Source organism: Orycteropus afer, unplaced genomic scaffold (assembly GCF_000298275.1).
Source record: "Orycteropus afer afer isolate SDZICR_OR568_19922 unplaced genomic scaffold, OryAfe1.0 scaffold00400, whole genome shotgun sequence".
In the NCBI taxonomy this organism is placed as follows: Eukaryota; Metazoa; Chordata; class Mammalia; order Tubulidentata; family Orycteropodidae; genus Orycteropus; species Orycteropus afer.
Genome location: NW_006921987.1, coordinates 1,745,791 through 1,761,775, shown reverse-complemented (window position 1 = coordinate 1,761,775; position 15,985 = coordinate 1,745,791). Strand labels below are relative to the sequence as shown.

The 15,985-nt window shown below is 35.2% G+C and overlaps 1 protein-coding gene across 1 annotated transcript in view; it reads left to right on the top strand.

Annotated features, from left to right (window-relative positions):
* The window catches only part of LOC103207853 (N-deacetylase and N-sulfotransferase 4), a 497,519-nt gene that overhangs the window by 37,291 nt on the left and 444,243 nt on the right, over positions 1 to 15,985 (top strand). The window lies entirely within an intron of this gene.

The following is a 15,985-nucleotide window of genomic DNA, read 5'->3' as shown; positions in this document are numbered from 1 at the left end:
ACAACAACAACAACAACATTATTATATAAACTCCTAAATTTATATAATCTCTCAAAATAATATTTGATACATACCTGAAACAAACCTTTAGAATTTATTCCTGAATACCCCCTTCATTCTTAACATCAATTTTCAACTATGAACTGTGTCTTACAAATTCATGGTTCTATCCAATGTAAGTATATTAATTGAACTTTTAGTTCATATTCATGTGGCTATTCTAAATTTAAATTTTCTTTTAAATTTCTCAAAATATAAGTCAGTAACAATTTATCTGATTGCAATAAGAGCTTAAGTTGCTGCTTAATGAAGAACTCTTGATTTTTTAAAGCATTGTATTTTCACAGTAGAAAACAAGTTATAAATTACAGTAAATGACCCTCTCAGAAGTTTTCTCCCCACCCCCAAATTCACCCTTAAGGATAATCTTGCTGAGATTTATACATGTTAAGGCCAATAAAACTTCTTGTATGTTTTTCCTAACCTAAATTGCACAAATGAAGAAAAGACCTAGCCAGATTCATAGGCAAGAGAATGAACTCACAGAATGACAACCATGTAGTATTTACCTGGGTTCAAGTTCCACTAAAATGATTTGTGGAGAAAAATAGTCATTATTTCTTATATATTGTATTTATCACTTAGGAACTAGAACATAAACAGAAAAGCACAATTCTTATATGGGGTGTATGGGAGGAGGTGAAAGGGGAGACATTTGAGGAAATGCAAAAGAACTAACACTTGAAATAACAGGATTTAAGAGGTATAGTGGGAATAATTTTCAAGATAAGCCATTCCAATTAGCTCTTATACTAAAGCTTTGGAGAGAACTAACTTTGTAAGATTGAATGAATACCAGTGAGTACAGGGAACACTACTATGAATTTTTATAATTCCTTGTGATTTCTCCTTATGTATCTTTCTCTTAGTTATTACTTGTTAAAGGTCCAAGAAATCTTTGAAAGAGCTGACTAATTTTGAGGTTACTGGAGATTTGAAGAACTCTTTGAATATATCCCACTTAAAGAAACTTTTAAACATTTTTTTTAAACATTAAATTAAACATTTAATACTGATAGGTTTTTTTGGGGGGGGAGGGGTTTACTGTTAGATTAGAAAAAGTGGGTGAAAAGAGAGATAGTGTATATGAAAAAATTCTTTAGAATACTCTTATGAGGAAAAATCATTTAAATGCATAGAGTAATACTTTATTTACTGATTAGATTTTGTTTTTGTTTTATGGTTGTCTTTGCTTTAGGCACATCTGTATTCTCAGGTCACAAGCCATTTTTGTTGCTGTATCCAACTCATAGTGACACCACGTCAGAGTAGAATGGCTGTACAGGGTTTTCAAGGTTGTAATTTTTATGAGCTCTGGCAGCATAGTGGCTAAGGTACTTGACTGCTAACCAAAAGGCTGGTGGTTCAAACCCACCAGCCACTTCTTGGAAGGTTGGGCAATCTACTTCCACAGTGATACCACCTCAGAAACCCAAAGAGGGGTCACTATGAGTATGACTTGATGGCACATAACAACAACAATTTTTATGAGAGCAGATTGCCATGTCTTTCTCCTGTGGAGCCACCAACCTTTTGATTTGCTGACAAACACATAATCATTACACCACCAGGGCTCCTTACCAGCCCTTGGAAGGAAAAATTACATATTTGTCGTTCTCATTGTAAAATATTACACTAATATGTTGCCCTGGAGGCAACATAGGTCAGGAGGCTGTTGATCAAACACAACAAGGGGATACTGCATGGTTTAAAATCAGGAAAGGAGTGCATCAGGGCTGCATCTTTTCACCATACTTATTCAACTTGTATGCTGAGCAAATAATCTCAAAAGCTGGACTATATGAAGAAGACGTGGCATCAAGATTGGAGGAAGAATCATTAACAACCTGCAATACACAGACAACACAAATTTGTTTTCTGAAAATGAGGATGACTTAGAACACTTAGTGATGAAAATAAAGACTACAGTCTACAGTATGGATTACACCTCAACATAAAACAAAAATCCTGATAACTGGGCAAATAAGGAGCATCACAATAGATGGAGAAAAGATTGAAGTTGTCAAACACTTCATATTTCTTGGTTCTACAATCAACACCAATGGAAGCAGCAGTCAAGACATCAAAAGACATATTGTATTGGGCAAATCTGCTGCAAAGGACCTCTTTCAAGTGCTGATGAGCAAGGATATCTTCTTGAAGACTAGGATGCACCTAACCCAAGCCATGGTATTTTCAATTGCCTCTATGCATATGAGAGCTGGACAAAGAATAAGGAAGAAAGGAAGACCAAAGAAGAGTTGATGCTTTTGAGTTGTGGTGTTGGTGAAGAATCCTGAAAGTACTGTGGACTGCTAAAAGGAATAACAAATCTTTCCTGGAAGAAGTGCAGCCAGAATGGTCCTTGGAAGCAAGAATGGCCAGACTTCATCTCACCTACTTTGGTCATGTTGTCACAAGGGATCATTCTCTGGAGAAGAATCTCATGCTTGGTAAAGTGGAGGGTCAATGAAAGAGGGGAAGACCCTCAATGAGATGAATAGACATGGTGGCTGCAGTGATAAGCTCATGTATAGTAGGAAGAGTGAGGTCAGCACAGGACCAGGCAGTGTTTTGTTCTGTTGTACATAAGGTTGCTGTGAGTCAGAGACAACTCCATAGCACATAACAACAAAAACAACAATGTTGCCCTGTGTAACTAGGAACTTAAAACTCCTTTGATTATGAAGAAGATACTTAAAGTAACACCAGTGTGGAGATGAGTTACAGTGGATGTGTGCAGGTATATGGGAAGGGGGGTTTTATAAGCAATGAGACAAAATGCAACTGTTGTTTATTCCCTTAAATTGTTTTGCTCTTTCCACATCCATCTTCCAATCATTTTATAATCTCTTCAATTAGATTTTGATCAATTCACAGTTTACCATCTTATTGGTAAAATTGCTAGAAGTCAGTTGATTTTTTTTTTTTTTTTACTCTGATGGTTATGGGGGTGTGGATTTATTGCACTGAAAACAAGTACTCATCATCACACTTACAAAGATCGTAATAATATTTCACCCAATGCCATCTGTTACTAGTAAAGTGCTTACCTCCTGACTTCAGTAAATCTAATTTCCACCCTCATGTAACTTCAGAATTCTTTGCATAATTTCAATTTCTCACATGTTCTGACTCTATAAAGCCATTTATTTTAACAATAAAAATCATAATTAATTTTTGCTACCCTCCTCGGAAGGAAGACTGGGCAATCTATTTCCATAGTGATGTTGTTTTTGTTCAGTGCCGTTGAGTCGGACCCAACTCATAGTGACCCCTCCTTGGGTTTCCTAGGCAGTATCGCTACAGAAGTAGATTGCTCAACCTTCCTTCCGAGGAGTGGCTATTGGGTTTGAACTGCCAGCCTTCTGGTTAGCAGTCTTCACAGAGATACTGCCTTGGAAACCCAAGGAGGGGTTGCTATGAGTCAGAGCTGACTCTAAGGTAGTATGTTTGTTTAAGTTTATATAATTTAAATCTAAGCCATTCTTAGTGTTCTACTTTAAAAAAAAAAGAAGAAGAAATGCTTGGTGCTTCTGTGGAGTGCAATTTCACTTTGTACCATTACTACTGAAAGGAAAGGAAATCTGGGAAAGGGATCTTGAAATTGAAACTCCTTCTGAAGATACTGTATTCAAACATTGTTGCATTTACCTCAGAAAGAAGAAAACAGTTCAAAACTTTGTAACTACTATAGAAAAGTACATTTTGATTTCAATGTCTTAAAATGCTAAAAAAACAAACAAAAAAGGAAGAAGTTAACCTATGTTTTAAATTTCAGTATAAAGTAATAAAATTTAACAGGTAACTAAATAGCACATAAAAAAGATCACTAAACATGTTTATACTATATTTACCTCATTCAAACTTAAGAGCAGTTATATAATGGATAAATCAAAAACCTATGTTGCACCAACGACCGCATCATGACAATTGTCAAAAAACAAATTTCCTTTAGCAATGGTATTATTGAAGTTGCTTTGCCATCCAAATGAAAGTACAAGAATAAACACTTAGAGCAATAGCATGATTTAATACTATTAACAGTGTTCAAGAGATTCAAAAAACACCTTATTCATCAATGACAGTAATGGCTGAGATGGATGAATCCCTATGAAAAGATAAAAGTGTCATTTCCCCATGCTGTGTAGAAAAACATTACCTTTGTATACTCTACACCAGTGTCATTGTAAAGTAGAAATATGTTCTTGATTTACTTATGTTAGTGATCTTACATGAGGCGGACTCAGGGGCATTGTGCATTTTCCATGTTGAATTCTTAATAATCTTTCATGATTTTAAAAAATTTTGCACACATCTAAATGCATATACATGAACACACACACATATATTTGCCTGCTAGCCTTATTAAGTAAGGTTGGAAATCACTAACATTTCATACTTTTTTTTTTCCCAAGACTTGCAACAGTGATGCAATCTTACTATGCACCTACCTATAAAAGACATTGGGAGCTCTGGTAGTGTAGTGCCTAAGGCACTTGACTGCCAACCAGAAGGCTGGTGGTTCAAACCACCAGCCACTCCTCTGAAGGAAGACGGGGCAATCTACTTCTGTAGTGGTACTGCCTGGGAAACCCAAAGAGGGGTTGCTATGAGTCGGGTCCAACTTGACAGCACATAACAACAATAACATAAAAGACATAAGTGGCTACATCAATAAGAAATTAAAATCCAAATAACTTGAGTATGATCCAAGTAACTACAGTATGTTAAAAAATGAAAAGCTGTTATACACAGAAAAAAAAAAGTGAGTAGTGGAAAAATTCAAGATGAGTCAATATTGATAGACATTACAGTGTATTTAGCAAGAGTTGAGACTCTGGAGCCAGTCTTCTAGAATTCAAATAGCAAGTTTGCTACCCTCTGGTTTTGCAACCTCAGACACATTACTTAAATTCCCCGCATCTTTGTTTCCTCCTCTGTAAGGGTACTAAACACCTAAAAGAACAGTAGTTAAGTATTAGGCTGCTAACTTGAAGGTGGTCATTTGAAAAAGGGTAGCCATTGGAACCCACTAGCTGTTCCAGGAAAAAAAAAAAAAAAAGGCGATAGAGAAAGCTGTGGCAGTCTACTTTCATAAATATTATTGGCTTGGAAACCCTATGAGGTAAATCTAAAAGTGTGGCTACGAGTCAGAATTGACTCAACAGCAGTGGGTTTGGTTTTGGTTTGTTATATGTATTCATGTAAGTATAAATACATAAATACATATGGCATCTCATGTTTATAGCAATTGGAAATTTTTTTACTTCTTTTAGAATGTATTGTTTTTGTTGTGAGGTGCCATAGAGTCATCTCTGGCTCATAGTGACCCCATGCCCAGAAGAATGAAACACTGCCCAGTCCTGTGCCAGCCTCACTATCCTTGCTGTACTTGAGGCCATCGTTGCAGCCACTGTGTCAATCCATCTCGTTGAGGACCTATTTTGCAAACTATAACTCAAAGTAATTTTCTAAAATATATTTTAAAATATATCAATCTTTAAGTTATATCTCATTCTAATAAAAATTAAAATACAAAGTGTCATATGCTAATGCTCAATTATAGAAGTAATACAGAAATATAATATCAAGATAGAGTTCAACAGTATTGAAGAGGTAACTATATTGTACCGAATTAATCATGGTTGAGATGCAAGACAAGGTGGAATTCAATACATAAAATTTATTAATGGCATTCCTATGGTAACTAGAGAATAATTTTTATGCAATGGGGACTAGAACACAGAAATAATTTCTGGAAATTTTGAATTAGAGATCTATCGATTGTTACAGGTAACACATGTATGCAAATAATTTCAATACATTATAAAACATGACAAAAGCAAGATATAAATAAAAGGTGAATAGTGCCTACTAGAATACTGAATAGAGAATTAATTCTGATGAGAATGACCAAGAAAAGTTTTATGGAGAAGGTGGCATTTGAACAGACTTTTAATGATTAAGAGCATATCACTTATGGGAATAGCTCAGGCAGAAGGAACTTTTCAAAAAAATTATGAGATGAAATGGTATGCTATTTGATGTAACTGGATTTTAAATTTGTGTGGAAAATGTGAAAGGGAGATGTAGTTATTTTGATATTATATGGAGTGATTCCAATGATACATTGAACAGTTTAGACTGCATTCTACTGTAAATGAAGAATCAATAGAGACTTTATTGTTGCTTAGCTTATGGATTTTTGTTTTGTTTGTTTGTTTTAAACAGTAAATAGGTCAACAAAAACTCTGTTGTTGAAAAGAACACTGTTGGATGCATAGGGGGAGTTGAGGCTGGAAACCGAGATTGTGGCTGAGGAAATTGTGGCAATAAATCAAGCACATGATAGCAAGGGCCGGAACCAACATTGTGTCAGTGGGACTAGACAGGAGACGTAGACATAGAAGACATCAGACAGATAAAAATCGATAGGGCTTGTTTCCTATTTAGATGAAAGGTGGTGGTGATGGGCATGTAGCAGAATGGGAGGAAAAGAAGCATTTTAAAATTATTCTAAGGCTTGAGCTTAGTTCAGTAAAATGTTAGTAATGTCACTGACAGAAATAAAAGACAATCAGTATGCATTTTGGGAGTTATTGAGGGAAGAGTTGGGGTATTAATAGTCGAAGTATCCACATATAGAATAGCAAACACATTAAATTGCTGTAGTGTCTAAGGCATTTGACTGTGAAACAGTTCAAAGCCACCAACCACCCCTCACAAAGAAGACTGGACAATCTACTTCTATAGAGATACAACAACAAATGCAACACACTGCTCTTGAGTCAGATGTGACTCATAGCGACCCCTCCTTGGGTTTCTGAGGCAGTATCACTATGGAAGTAGATTGTCCAACCTTCCTTCCAAGGAGTGGCTGGTGGGTTTGAACTTCCAGCCTTCTGGTTACCAGTCAAATGCCTTAGGTATTTTGCCACCAGTGCTCCTTCCTTAGAGATACTGCCTTGGAAACCCAAGGAGCGGTTGCTATGAGTCAGAACTGACTCGACAGCAGTGAGCTTTTAGTGCAATATTTGAAAACAATTATGTCCATTTCATGAAGTGGATTGAACTGATTGCTTAAGAAAGTCAAAGGAGAAAGAAAATAAATGGCTTCTTATGGAAAGACCAATAGCAGAAAAGGGTAACAATAAAACATTTTGATGTGCTATGGGAAGCCTTAAAAGTCACAAATTAAATCAAAGGAAGCAGTGTCTTTGAAGTGTACTGAGATTTGCTTTTTCATATCTAAATGAAACAGTGTAGATTTTCCAGGAGAGATTTTGAGGGAATATTGTGGTGTATGAAGCAAGAATATATATCCTACTTAATGTGGAAAGCCAATTGTAGCAAGGAAGTTGGGGAGGGAGGAGAGTGCTACTTCAGAGTCAGTGACCACATTAAGACCTAGGAGGGAGAAATCAACCTGAGATATTTGAAGGACAAATCTGTTGACCATGGCAAATTGAATCTACAGAACAAAGAAGTAAATTAGGAATATAACTTCAGGTTTACATTACAAAACTGAGAAGGGGAGCAGAGGATTCAGAAACAAGACCATAGAAAAAGTAATCCAATGTGATTTAAAATAAATAAATAAGTTTTAAGGAAGTAGATTTCAGTGCAAAATAAAACATTCTACAGAGAATATTTGCCTAAGTTTGGAAGAAAATATTCATAAACTAACAAGAAAAATTTGGAAATGTTTCTCACAAGTGTCTTCCAATTATTTATTAATGTCAAAAGCCATCATTTTTAAGTGCACACATATTAATAGCCATTTTATATGTCTTCTAATTTTCTCAATAATTATAAAGTGGTTATAATTATAGTCATATTAGAAGTGAGAAAAATTACACTCTAAAAATGTTGAGTGAAAAAAAAAAGATGATTCAGTGATTTGTTCAAAGACATGCAGAAAGAGAGGGACACAGAAACAGAACTGAGCTCAGTCCATTTCTCAATACTTGTTCTCTTACATTTTACCTTTGATTTCCCCAAAACAGCATGAAAGCAGAGCACTTATTCATAAGTATTTGATGAAAGTTTTTGGAGATACAATGGATCTTATTAAAAGATTACAAAATAACCACAACGAGCATTAAATTCTGTATATTCAACTTTCAAAAATCCTTTAGACATTCCTCTATATAAAATTAATTTCTGGCTGGACTTCTTCTGTCGGTCCCTCATGGATTGCTCTGTTGCTTAAAACTCATTCTTTTTACCCTTCTCCTTCTCCTTTTTCTAGCCCCTTCTTCCTTTCCTTAATCCTTCTTAATACTCCTATCCTCCTTATTCCACCATCACCTTCTGCTGTCCTTCTTTCCTCCCTACTTTTTCCTCTTCCTCTTTACAGTCACTTAGTGTTCATTCCAGATTATAAATTTGATTTCACCTGTTATCAAGGACAATTTAAATAATTCTTTGCTTAAATATCTCCACTTCTCTTTGCAATTTATGACTTCAAATGGACTGTGATACTCTTTGTCTATTCCAAAACAAACAAACAACAAAAAAAAACAAGCTCACTGCCATTGAGTCGGATCTGATGCGTAGTGACCTCTCCTTGGGTTTGCAAGGCGGTATCACTATGGAAATAGATTGCCCAACCTTCCTTCCAAAGAGTGGCTGGTGGGTTTGAAGCACCAGCCTTCTGGTTAGCAGTCAAATGCTTTAGGCACTATGCCACCAGAGCTCCTCTTTATCTATTAAGGACCATTTACTCCAGAAATAAAATCCCTCTTTCTCAGAAATACGGAGCTCTAGTGGCACAATGGTTCAGTGTTCATTCAGCTGCTAACCAAAAAGTCAGTGATTCGAATCCACCAGCTACTCCAAAAGAGGAAACTGCAACAGTTTGCTTCTGTAAATATTCATAGCCTTGGAAACCCTATGGGGGAGTTCTTCTCTTTCCTGTAAGGTCCATATATGAGTTGGAATCTATTTTGCAGCAGTGGATTTTGTTCTTTTGCTTTTGATTGTTTTACTATGATTTATATAGTATAGCTTTCTAATTTAAAATCTCTTTGAATATACTCATGTGGAGACATGAAGGATCCCTTTTTTATAATTTAATTTTTTTTAAAAGAGAAGCAATTAGTCTTTAAAAATAAGGAAATCATATTAATGTATAGAGTGATGGTTTTGAAATTCTATAAACTATACTTAAATCATGGTATAAATATTTACTGACTATGCATGACCAGAAATACAGTGAAGTAAAACCAAACGTTTTATGGTCATACAACACTTACTAATAAAGACTGCATGTCACACTGTGAAAGCAACATTCCATCATAGACTAGGTAGAGGGAATCTGATTCCAAATTTATTTCCTATGACCAAAGACATGGCCTTTCAGAATGCTTTATGAAATTACAGATCATCTGAGCTGCTCCCTCATGGAAAAACTTAAATTGAAAAAAACCTCTAAGGCAAATCAAGATTCTTTTGAAACTAAGTTAAATCTATCAACATCACTATTACGCTTACATGATTCCAACTAATTCAGAGGCTTATAGGGCTTGCCATAACCTTTTAACTCACTTTAATTGTATTATTGACTTAGCTTCTTAGTGCTGCTATAACAGGAATATCACCAGTGGATGGCTTATAAAAGAACATAAATTTCCAGTACCTCTGGTAGGGCAATGATTAAAGCAGTTGGCTGCTAACAAAAAGGTCAGCAATTCAAATCCACCAGCTTCTCCTTGGGAGAAAGATGAGGCACTCTGCTTCTGTAAAGATTTACAGCCTTGGAAACCCAATCGGGTGCCTATGAGTCAGTATCTTCTCAACGGCAATGAGTTTGTTTTGTTTTAGGTATACATAAGGTGGGAGCTCTGGTGGTGTAGTAGTTAAAGCATTCATATATTCACCAACAAGTTTGGCAGTTCACACCCACCAGCCAATCAGCAGAAGACAGATAAAGCAGTCTGCTTCCATAAAGATTTACATACAGCCTTGGAAACCCTATAGGACAGTTCTACTCTGCTGTGAGTTGGAATTGACTTGATGGCAGTGGATTTTTATTTTATTCTCACAGTTCAGAAAGTTAAACGCCCAAATTCAATGTATAGCTCTAGGGAGAGGTCTTTCCATGTTTATTTCAGCTCCTAGTAGCTGGAAACTTTGGAGTTTCTGAAATTGTTGGTTTCTTTGCTCAGTAGTCAGATCTTTTGCCTTTCCTGTATGTGCTCACTTCTATCTAGTCTGATGATTCTATAATTCAGAAGACTTTAGCTTTTGTACAAATACTACCTAAACTGATATGGCCTCATTAACATAAAAATAAAATCCTAGTCCCAAAATAGATTATACCCACAGGTATAGTGATTAGGATTCCAAGATTCCAACACTTATTTTGAGGGACACAGTTCAAACCATAAGATTAGCCATAATCTGTTTCTCAAGCTTGACAACTTTACAGATCCCATTTAAAAATATATATGTATATAGGAAGCATGGTGATAATTCATTTTTGTAATATTAAAAATATATGTGTAAAAAACATTATTCCACATCCTACTTTCGTGAGTAGTGACTGGGTCTTAAAAGATTCCAAGCAGCCATCTAGATGCAATGATGGGTATCTCCTCATCTAGAGAAAAGAAGAATGAAGAAAACCAAAGACACATGGAAACAATTAGTCCAAGTGACTGGTACACCATGCAATCCTCATCTGATATTATTATGAGACTAGAACTAGCTGGTGCCCAGCTACCACTGTCAGTCACTCAGAGGGGGAACTATGTAGGACATCCTGGATAGAATAAGAGAATAATGTGGAACAAAACTCAAAATCATTTGGAGAAAAAAAAGGACCAGGTTTGCAGGACTGATAGAGTCTGGTGATACCCCTGAGACTATAGCTCCTGGGTGTCCTTCAGGTCTGGAATTGAACCCACTCCTGTGGCTTCCAGTCAAACAAAAGGCATATGAGCTGGATATTTACATTAGATAGATACACTACTTTGAGAGATCAATCATGGGAGCATAGAAGGACTGTGTATGCATAAGGAGACAGCTCAGGGGGCAGGAGTGCACAGGAGGGAAGGACGCAGGAAAGAGGTAACTATGGAGAGGAAGAGAGCTGTTGCATTGTGGAAAACTGCAGTTAATGTCAAAGAGACAAAGTATATGAAAGCTGCTGTATGGAAAGTGAATTTGCTCTGTAAACTTTAACCAAAACCACGATAAAATTTTTTTTAAAGAAGTGTGTATATATAAAACTATATACAAACTCACGTGTTTAGTTTTTAATCAATTATACCTCCAAAACAATCTATAATTTAGATATAAACAAAATGCCTAATGGTCAGTAACAAAATTAATGACATTATGTTAATATGATGGATGGTGTTGTTGCTTCAATTAAATATTTCCTACAATGGGAGTACATGAGCAATGAGAACATGGTACTATTTGCTGTGCAGAGATTCATAAGCTTCCTTATACTTTCCTTATACATCTTTGGCTCTCTCACCTATATTTCCTATTGGCTGTCTGTTGGTGTCATTTCACCACTTATTTATTAATTCTCCCTATGTTCTTTCTCATTAACTGAGAAAAAATAAATCAAAGGGGTACAAGAATCAAATAAGTACTACTTTGCAAAAGTTTCATTTAAAATACATACTGGAATAAGGACATGATGCTATAGTACTGCAGTACTAGACCCTAACTGACTGGCTGTTGTTGTTAGGTAGTATAAGAGTTGGTTCTGACTCATAGCAACCCATGTACAACAGGACAAAATGCTGCCTTGTCCTACATCATCCTCACAATCGTTGTTATCATAGGGTAGGTAAAACTACAATGTATGGACTCAAGGACTGACATAACTTGAATTAGGTTAATGTTGCTTTAACTTAAGTTTATCTTCAAATAAAGATATGCAAATGATATGTACAAATCAGCACCTTAGGTAAAGAATTACAGCTTCACCTTTACTCATAGCTGGGTGTTGATTTTACAATGTACAACATAATTGTAGTGGAAAAAGAAAATCTCTAATGTGAATTAATCCTGGCCAGTGTATAAGAATCATATCAATAATTTAAGATGTAAAATTTCAGATAAATAACTACATATGGAGGCAATTATTTATATAAGGCTTACACAATAACAAGTTATAAGTAACATTGCAAAGAACAGGAATTCCAAGGTTGTCCTCATGTGATAACTGTACATAGACCAAGAGACAGTCATCTGAACAGACAAGGGGATATTGAGTGGTTTAAAATCAAGCAAGGTGTCTGTCAGGGTTGTATCCTTTCACCATACTTAGGCAATCTGTATGCTGAGCAAATAATACAGGAAGCTGAATTATGATGAACAACTTGCCATGAGGACTGAAGAAGACACATTGACAACCTGAGATATGCAGATGACATTGCCTTGCTTTCTTAAAATAAAAAGAACTTGACAAACTTACTGATGAATATCAAATTCTACAGCCTTCATTTAGATTAAGCCTCAACATAAAGAAAATAAAAATCCTCACAACTAGAACAAGTATGCAATATCACAATGAATGGAGAAAAGTTTATCAAGAATTTCATTTCATTTGACCCATAATCAATGCAAATGGAAGCAGCAGTCAATAAATGAAATGATGTATTGCATTGGACAAATTTGCTGCAAAAGACTTCTTTAAAGTGTTAAAGAGCAAACACATCACTTTGAGGACTAAGGTGCAACTGATCCAAGCCAGGTATTTCCAATCACCTCATATGCAAACAAAAGCTAGAAAATGAATAAAGAAGACAGATGAATTAATGTCTTTGAAGGATGCTGTTGATGAAGAACACTGAATATACCAGTACCATGGACTGCCATAAGAATAAACAAATGTGTCTTGGAAGAAGTAAAGCCAGAATGCTTCTTCGGGTGATGAAACTTTGTCTCATATACTTTGGACATGTTATTAAAAGGGGCTAGTCCCAGGAGTATGATATTATACTGGGTAAAGTTGAGGGTCAATGAACAAAGAGGAAGAGCCTCAACAAAATGTCTAACATATTGGCTTCAACAATGGGCTCAAATGTGGCAATAAATATAAGGCTGGTGCAGGGCTGGACAGTGGTTCATTCTGTTATACATAAGTTTTATGAGTCAGAACCAACTGGATGGTACTTAAAAACAACAACACCATAAGTGTCAGAGCAGTCCAGGTCACTGACTGCTATCTGTGATACTCTGACTAATGCCTACAGATAAATGTGCATGCTCTTCACAGGAGAGTTAGGAGAAAATATTGGAGTCTCTATTTAAGTTTTATCTCATCTTTATAATAATTACATTTTGCAGTAGATATGTTAAAACTGACTTCGAATTATTAAAAAAAAATGTCATCACATTTCTACTTATCTGGAATATGCTTGATATTTTCCAAATTTTTCATTAAAATATCACTGAAAATCATAAAAGTTTGTTTTGTTTGGGTATTTGTTTAACAGAGAATTTGTATGCCTACTAGAATAACTTCATGATCTCTGTTTTGAGAAAAAACTGTCCTAGATAAGCACATCAAATTGCAAGGATAATGATTCAGTTTAACTGCTTTCTTTCTGCTATTCTTGTTTTTATATAGTACAACTCATATGCAAACAAGAGACTACAGTGTTTTGTGTTTTCCTCACAATAGATGTAATGAGTTTTGTTTCTTTGCCTAGTTTTCCTTTGATTCTTACACTGAAATAAACCCCCAATTTCTTATCTTCCTACACCATTCCATATCGTTTTTTAGGTAGATCATTCTTTAAATATTTTAGATCTTTATTTATTATTGAATATTATAAAGATTTAAACACTTTAATAATTTTTGTTCTTTTTATTCTTTAATGGAACTCACAGTGACCTACCCTCAGTTAGAGAAATTCAGTGGGTCATATATATAAACATTTAGAGGCAGCAGATTGTAAGAAGAGTAAAAATTATTGTTGTTATGTGCCTTTGAGTCGGACCCAACTCATAGCAACCCCTTCTTGGGTTTCGTAGGCGATATCACTATAGAAGTAGATTGCCCCATCTTCCTTCTGAGAAGTGGCTGGTGGGATTGAACTGCCAGCCTTCTGGTTAGCAGTCAAGTGCCTTAGGCACTACGCTACCGGAGCTCATATTTCTATATATGATATACTTAAAAAAATATTTGGAAATATGTTTCCCAAATGTAAGCAGAATCGGGTATTATCATCAAGATTGTGTGATTAGGGAGGCTGGAGAACCAATATGATATCTTTATCAAGGATATCAGAGGATCACATGTTGTTTGTTGGGGGAGGGTATTCAGATTCATATTCCTTTGCTCTCTTCATTAGAACACTTAGCCTTCCCCCAGAGTGTCAGTGCATGCTAGGACAGCAGTTGTTGTAACAATAGTTTAGTGACTTTCTAAGAAAATTTTCATATCCTTGAGCATCATTAATATGTATTGTGTTTGACTTTGCTCATCATTCAAGTGTCAGAGCTACCAAAGCACATAGTAAAATATTCTGAGGATGTGTAGGACTGACAATTTAATAGAAGTGAAAATTTCCCTGGAAAGGATGTGGCAGGGGAATGGAGACAGTATTAGTGCCAGGGAATTAATAAAATGGAAAGTCTTGAGATAATCATCTCATCCTTTTTAAAGAATATCTCCACCCTATTTCCTTATATTGAGTTGGTTATAATTTCCAGAAATTTCATTACTAACTCTTTGCTGGTGAATAAAATCATCTTATGTGGTTACTATACAGACTTCTTTTTTCTTTTTTTTTTTTAACTGTTTTTTGTTTAATCTAACTATTTTCAGCTCTTCACTGGTCCTGAGACAATCTTGTTTTTCATTCAGTTTTGTTTTCAGTCAACACATTATATTCTTTAATGTATTTATAATGGAGCTTTCACTTTTTGATGATTCAACACATGTGGGCCACTCAAAATTTTCTACTGGATGGATTAAATTATTTTATTACTGTATAAACAATTGTGTTTTGTTTAAGTGATACAGATAAATCTTGACATAAAGTATTCTTGCTTTTTCTTTTAACTTGGTTTATACATATATTTAATATCATTATTTTTTTCACCAAGAATCACTGCAGCATCTCCAAAGTGACTATTATTATTCTTACATGCTTTCTCTAGCTGAGGACTTCATAATCTTACTAATTTGTAAAGAATTAATATATTAATGCCATACAATGTTTATAAGATTAAATAGTTGTTCAATGAATGTATGAGTAGGTGAACAGGATACTGTATGATGGCAAAATACCAGGATGAAAATAGAGACCTACACTGTTTTCCTTTTTGTCTACTGAGAGGAGTTAGGTAAAACCTTTAAAGGAAGTAAAATGTTGTTTTTAATCTTAGTGCTTACTAATAGTGATGACGTGTGGAATTACAGACAAATTCTTCAATATGTTGTTTCACAGTTGCTCAAATGGAACAAAAACTGATTTTAAAAGTAGGTTTGAATGCAAAAAAAAAGTGTTTACATGTATAGTTATGCAAGTTTCAAACACCAATTGATGTTTTGGGAGGCTAGAGACTCATGTCCATATGCATCTTATAAAATTTATATTAAGTTAGGTAAACTTGATAATGAGACTCAGAAATTTGTACTGCTTTTGAAAAAAAATTTAAAGTATACAAAATCGTAAAAGCAAATAAGAATTTATAAAACTAGAAAGTATAAACCATACTAGAAAGTATAAACCATAAACACACACACCTCTGGTGGCATAGTGCATAAGGCACTTGACTGATAACCAGAAGGCTGGCAGTTCAAACCCACCATCCACTCCTTGGAAGGAAGGTTGGGCAATCGACTTCCATGGTGATACTGCCTCAGATACCCAAGAAGGGGTTGCTATGAGCCAGGTCTAACTCAATGGCAAATAACAACGACAACAACTATACATATATACAT